Here is a 7,318-nt window from a genome sequence, read left to right on the forward strand (position 1 = left end):
GGAAAAAGAAAACATAAGGGATTCAATAGAGCTAAACTATTTATATCCCTGCTGAGGAAGATAATATTTGTAATTCTGAAAAATTTGTCTCATGAATAGTACAGATAAAAAGAATATATCTAGACAAAAGGTCCAGCTATAAGGTAATTTGAGGGAATGACAAGAAAAAATTAAGGGATGAGAAAGAAAAATACAAAGGGTGCAGAAAGAAGGGAGAAGTAGGATGGTGTAAATTATTTTTTTTTCTTGAAGAAATATGAAAGACCTATTATAGTGGAGGGGAAGATGGGAAGTTGGGCAATGAGCATCATTTGAACTTAACTTTCATCATTGACTCAAAGAGGGATACACAAACAGTTGATGATAGCAATCTAAAGTAAGAAGGAAGCAGAAGGGGAGAGAGATCAAATAAAGGGAGTGACAGAAGGGAGGGCAGATCAAGGGAGGTGGTAGACAGAATCAAAATAATAGTGAGGAGGGAAAGGGTGAAACAAGAAAGAGGACAGATAGGAAGAAGAAGAAGATGGAGAGAAATACACAGTAATTATAACTGCAATGGGATGAATTCTCCCATTAAATGAAATTGGAGAGCAAAATGGAAAAAAAAATCAGATTCCTACAATATGTTGTTGACAAGAGACACACTTGAAGCAGAGCTCAGAGTAAATTTAATGGGCTAGAGCAGAAACTATTATACTTCAGCTGAAATAAAAAAAAGCAGGGGTAGCAATTCTGATCTTAGACAAAGTAGAAGCAAAAAACAGAACTAATTAAAAGAATAAGGAAGGAAACTAGAAATTGCTAAAAGATAACTTAGACAACGAAGCAATATCAATACTAAACATGTGTGCACCAAGTGGTATAGCATCCAGATTCTTTTTTTTTTTTTTACTTTTTTGGAGGGGTAGTTGGGGTTAAGTGACTTGGCCAAGGTTACATGGCTGGCTTTTCTGGTAAGTGTCTGAAGCCAGATTTGAAATTAGCTCCTCCTGACTCCAGGGCTGGTGCTCTACTCATTGGAACACCTGGCCGCCCCAAGTGTCCAGATTCTTGAAGAAGAAGTTAAGTGAGTTATAGGAAGAAATAGACAACAAAATTATGCCAGTGGGGGACCTCAATTTTTCCCTCTCTGAACTTGATAAATCTAACCAAAAACTAAACAAGAAAGAAATTAAAGGGGTAAATAGAATATTTGAAGTTAGATATAACAGACCTTTGGCATCATTTAGGCATAAAGGTGGACAGAATTAGAAAATTGGAAGAGCAAGGAAAAATCTAACTCTCAAATCTATGGGGAAGAGAAGAGTTCATGACCAAACAAAAGATAGATAGCATTTCAAATTGTAAAATAGATAATTTTTATTATATTAAGCTAAAGAGCTTTTGCACAAATAAAATCAATGAAACCAAGATTAGAAGGAAAGCAGAAAGATTGGAAACAATATTTTCAATAAGAGTCTCTGATAAATGACTCCTTTCTGAAATAGATAAAGAACTGAGTGACATTTACAAGAACACAAGCAATTCCCCAATTGACAAATGGTCAAATGATAGGAACAGGCAGTTTTTAGATAAAGAAATCAGAGTTGTGTATAGGCATATGAGGAAGAGCTCTAAATCACTTTTGATTAAAGTAGTGAAAATTAAAACAATTCTGACGTACTATATCACATATATCAGACTGTCTGATATGAAAGAAAAGGAAAACGATAAATTCTGCAGGAGATGTGGGAAAATTGGAACACTAATGTATTCTTGGTGGAGTTGTGAACTGATCCAGCAATTCTAGAGAGTAATTTGTAACTATGCCTAAGGGGTTATAGAATGAGCATACCCTTTGATCTAGCAATACCACTATTAGTTCTGCATCCCAAAGGGATCATAAAATGGGGGAAAGATCTATATATGAAAAAATATTTATAGCAGAAGGAACACAGAAGAGTTTTTGTATCTATCTTCCAAAACCCTCAAATGATTGTGTTATCAAAGAGACTGGACCACAGGAGATAATGCATAGATAATATGGATAAACAGGGATACATATGGGTATAGAAAGTTCACTGCTTGCATTTGTCTTCCAGTAATGACCTTAAGAATGTACTTGCAGTAAACAGAAATTGTGAGTTTGACCTTTGGCTGCATGTGATTACTATTTTGTTCTAAATTTAAGTCCATTGTTTCCCAGAACTCTAAATTCATTTGTGGAATAATACATCCCATACAGTTGAAAAGAATGTATTGCCCCAACTGATTATATCATCTCAGTAAATGCATTTTTAAAAAGCTAACCAATGCCACTGACTATCACTGATAATCACATTGATGATGAATATGAATGACAATGCTAGAAAATCTTTCTACCCCCTTAGAGATATCCAGAGAATAGGAATAAAATTATTAGTCAGGTACCTTCTGGGAATATGTGATAGTAATGGCATTTAAAGATTCCCCTGTATTGGCTTGGTTTTCAAATTGATTGTGTTAAAACCCAGAGCTTGTTAATCCCACCTGTGGGATGGACTTCTTGATGTGAAAAGAGAGTCCTCAACTGGGAGGAGCTGATGATGTAGATTTGGAGAGACATGGGAGAGAAGCAGAAGAACTTTTTGGAAGAAGCACCCTTGTGGAGGCAGAGAGAGATTGAGAGGATTGCTGAGGGCTACTTTGAGTTGCCCTGGACTTTTGAGACCTGCCCCCAGAGCTGCCAAGGACTGAGGAGACATGGCTGTTTTGCTGGTACTTTGTCAGTCTATTTTGATGTTGTTTTGCCAGATTTGTCCACTGGTGAAAGATAGTCCTGGTGTTGAAGAAGTGCTGGAACCTGGCTGTTGGTTAAGAGCTCCTGAGACTGTCCTGCAGACAGAGAGTGAATACTGTCCACTGGTGAAGGACAGTGCTGTTGTTGCAGGGGTCTGGGAATCTTTCTGTTGGTTCACAGCTACTGAGACTGTCCTGTAGACAGAGAGTGAATTCTGTCCACTGGTGAAAGACAGTGCTGTTGTTGCAGGAGTCTGGGAACCTTTCTGTTGGTTCAGAAGCCCTGAAGAAGGATTTTCTTGTTGTATGTTTGCAGAAATCCTGGGAGAGTGTTTTGCTAATGTTTTCAGGGGTCCTAGGACTGTTCTGCAGACAGAAGATGAATTAATGAAGAGACTGGCATTGTATCTTGTGGCCTTGCTAAGCTTTGTCTCCCCAGGAAAAAAGATTGCTGAGAACTTGCCTCATGTCAAGATGAAGAAAAGACCTCCACTTGGGTATTAAGTGCTGTGCTTAAACTTGTTGTAACTCTGGTATAGATTCAATTGTGATCCAGGGGTGGAGAACTTTTGACCTTTTTGTATTCTATGATTGAAAAAATGAATGTACTTTACTTATGATTGAAAACTAATCTCCATTTGAGAAGAGGGGCTTTGTGGTGGACTAAATGAAGGTACAGCCTAGGGGTGGAGTAGTATTGAGAACAGGGACTTTGTAATTGATTGAATGAATGTAAGGTCCTGGGGTGGGGTAGTACTTGGAGATTATTTAATCACACTTAGTAAATGCTATATTTTGAATGATGTCATGTTTTGATCTTCTCTGTTCTTAATTTGTCATTGAATAAAATGGAGAGCACCTATGCTGGTATTTTGAACCTTGGGAAGTTGCCTTTGCTTGGCATTACATTACAGAATATAAGTAGGAACAGCAAAAAAATCCCTTAAGAGAAAAATGGATTGATTTTGAAAAAAGATATATATTATTTTTGAAAGGAATAATGCAGTTTTCCCATCAGCAGCAATAAAAAAAAAGCCAGAATATAAAGCATAATTTCTGTTGGCACCTAGAAGTAAGGCTGGCTGAAGGCATTATGGAAAGAGGAGTTTTGACTGCGAAAGAATGTTGCTGGGACCCTTTCAACTAGGAAGGGGAGAAATTAGTTAAAGTTATAACATATTCTCAATAATGTTAGTGAGAGGAGAAAAAAATAATCTAATATTGAAACTGGCCTAAAGAAATGTTTATAATTTACATGACAAATCTTGGTGCTATCATTCTAGCAATAAGAAAAAAAATTTCTAGATATGATCTTTTATAGTGATGACTGTAACATACAATGGAATAGCAGTTACATGTCTAGTAAGTAGAATCATGTCTTTTAGATCCTCAAATTAGCTTCAACATGTATTTACAGGATAAAAGAGAGACATATCTAATAGTACAATAATAGTGAAAAAGAACTTATTTTCTGATCTTATCTGAATTAATTCAATATGTAGCTTTTTTTAAAAAGTGGGTCAATAGTCGCAGGCGGGATCGGGCAGTTTGAACGAGACCTAGATGGAACTGAGGGGCCGACGAGATAGGAAACACAGTGCTTCGAGAAGCCGAAGATGATAGTTAACGTGTATTCAACTTCGGTAACTAGTGACAATTTGAGTCGACATGATATGCTGGCCTGGATCAATGAATCTATGCAGTTGACCTTGACAAAGATTGAACACCTATGTTCAGGTGTTGCCTATTGTCAGTTTATGGATATGCTTTTTCCTGGTTCCATTGCTCTAAAGAAAGTGAAATTTCAAGCAAAACTGGAACATGAATACATTCAGAACTTCAAGATCCTTCAAGCAGGTTTTAAGAGGATGGGTGTTGATAAAATAATTCCTGTGGACAAGTTAGTGAAAGGAAAATTTCAGGACAGTTTTGAATTTGTTCAATGGTTCAAGAAATGTTTTGATGCGAACTATGATGGGAAAGACTATGACCCTGTAGCAGCTTGACAAGGCCAAGAAACAGCAGTAGCCCCCTCCCTCATGACTCCAGTTTTGAATAAGCCAAAAAAACCTCTTAGTTCCAGTGGTTCAGCTCCACAGAGGCCCATTTCTATACAGAGAACTACAGCACCTTCCAAGACAGGCCCTGGCATAGTCAGAAAGAATCCAGGTATGGGAAATGGAGAAGATGAGTCAGCAGAATTAATCCAACAGATCAATGTATTGAAACTCACTGTTGAAGACTTGGAGAAAGAGAGAGACTTCTACTTTGGAAAGCTAAGGAATATTGAATTGATCTGTCAGGAAAATGAAGGGGAAAGTGATCCAGTGTTGCAGAGGATTGTGGAGATTCTCTATGTCACAGATGAAGGCTTTGTGATACCTGATGAAGGGGGACCACAAGAGGACCCCCATTAATAACCCATGTACTATACCAGTAGAGCAGCACCATCTGAATTCTTCACCCCCAAATCATGTGCTTAACTGTAAAATAATCCCTTTTATTATTTTGAGAGGACTCACTCACTGGTTTCTTTTTAATAAGCAAAAAGTACCTCTTCTTAAAGTGCACTTTGCAGAAGTTTCACTCCTTTTCCAATGGGTTTTAAGTTAGGAGCTTTCATCTTGTGGCAGAGCAGTATTAACATCTAGCTGGTTCACTTAGGGAACAAAGAGGCAGACCTTGAGAACTCACTATTTGGTTGCTGGTAAACACTGATATCTGAAAAAGTTGTTTTTATGTAACATATTAAACTAGAGAAATGTGAGGAAAACTCACAGAATGGGTTAGTTAATGCGAAATCTCAGTATAGGACTTAATAAATGCCTTAAGAGTTTAAAAAAAAGTGGGTCAATAATAAACCCAATGAAAAACATATTTAGACTTTAAGAGACATTTCACCTTTTGCCCATTGGGAGGCTGATCCATTAGCAAAATCTTTGCAAGGGGGGCAGAGTCAAGATGGCGGGGTAGAAACAGGACTTCCTTGCAGCTCGGGCTCCCATCTCCCCCAATTCATGTAAAAAATGACTCTAGACAAATTTTGGAGGTACAGAACCCACAAAATGACACAGAGAAGCTAACCTCCTGCTGAGAACAGCCAGCAAGGTCAGCAGCAAGAGGACAATGTAGCGTTCTGGGAGCTGACCCCAGGCCTGCTTGAGCGAGAGGTCTTAGCCCCAGGGTGGCCTGACCAGCCGCTGGCTGGAGGTACTTCAGATCACCAGCATCTGTGGTAGTTTCCAGAATTACCAACCCATAGGTGCAAAGGACAAAGTGAGAAGTCAGTGCAGTGTGGACTTTGGGACGTGGAAATTCAGACTGTGATCCAGCCTTTGCACCCAGGGAGAGAAGAGGTTGAGGATCTGTGGCCATTGCCATGTGGCAGCTTCAGTTCCTGGCCTACACTGCAGAGTGTAGGGGGACCAAGCAAGCAAGCAGTCTGAGGGTAATCACTCTTGCTTTCACCTGCTTGGATCTGGATTGCTGTCTAGGGTGGAGGTTCTGGGGTGTGTGAGAGCTTGCCAGAGGGGGTGAAGGCTTCAGAGAGGGCACCCAACTAATACCTTCAGCAGCTGAGAGAATCCCAGTGTTTGGGATAAACCTCCCATTTCTGGTAGCAGAGTTCTTCTGTGTCTAAAAGCCCAAAAGTCAAGCAATTGAGGGGCAACATAAGTAGGCAAAGGAAGCAAAGCACACAGAACAAGCTGTAATGGTAATATAAGTTTTTAAGATCTTCCTTGCCCCTGGGCTTAAATGCACCTGGAGCCTGTGGTGGGATGCTTGTTTTTCAGGAGATACTTTGTGATTGGGCAGTGGGTCAAGAAGGTTGTTACATTCTTTGAGCCAGGAGAAAGCTATATAAGGCCTTATGGGAAGCTTTGCTTTGGGGCTCACTTTGAGAAGTGTTGTATAATTTGACCAGATGAGACTCTGGGCAGCCATTGTTGAGAGACCCCCGGCTTTGAAAACCCAGATGTTGATGCTTCCCTCTCTGATAACTGGAATTAGATATGGATGTAATGGTTGGACAGTTTGGAGGCCTGTCTACTTGATGTGTTTTTCTGTTTTCCTGTAACTTCTGTGTGTATATTCTGAAGTTTGGGGTGCTGACCTTTTCCCCCTGAACTAGGTAAACGATATATGTTTGATTGATTAAAGTAAGCTTGTTAACCCATATTGAGTCACTTTTCTTTAGAAAAGCAGATTTAAGAACCTCTGTTGGCAGCCACCCTGGGGATGCTAGGGTGCTTGCTGCTACAAAATGGTGTCACCAACAGGATCTGCAGAGTAAAACGAAAGTATGGGGGCTGGGATAATTGTTCGTTTCCCAATTGTGCTAGCTGTGACTCTGTGGAGCCATGGAATAGGAGAGAAGAACGGCCTGCAAGCTGGCTTTCCTGAGCTGAGAGCAGGAATGGTGAGCTACCTGCATCAGGACCGGGGCAGAAGCCAGGATTGGCTGCCGCCTATGGGAGGAGAAGGAACCCAGGAGTTTGGGATTCAGCCACAATACAAAATAAGGACTGTGAGGCAAAGCAGGATCACTGAATATGTTTTC

At 39.8% G+C, this 7,318-nt stretch overlaps 1 pseudogene; it reads left to right on the top strand.

The window, feature by feature from the left end:
* The first annotated feature begins 4,360 nt into the window (after positions 1-4,360).
* LOC138170886 (microtubule-associated protein RP/EB family member 1 pseudogene) lies at positions 4,361-5,181 on the top strand (annotated as a pseudogene).
* The last annotated feature ends 2,137 nt before the right edge of the window (positions 5,182-7,318 follow it).

Source organism: Petaurus breviceps, unplaced genomic scaffold (assembly GCF_028583685.1).
Source record: "Petaurus breviceps papuanus isolate PSGF00001 unplaced genomic scaffold, PetGlider_PUasm1.0 40, whole genome shotgun sequence".
NCBI lineage: Eukaryota > Metazoa > Chordata > Mammalia > Diprotodontia > Petauridae > Petaurus > Petaurus breviceps.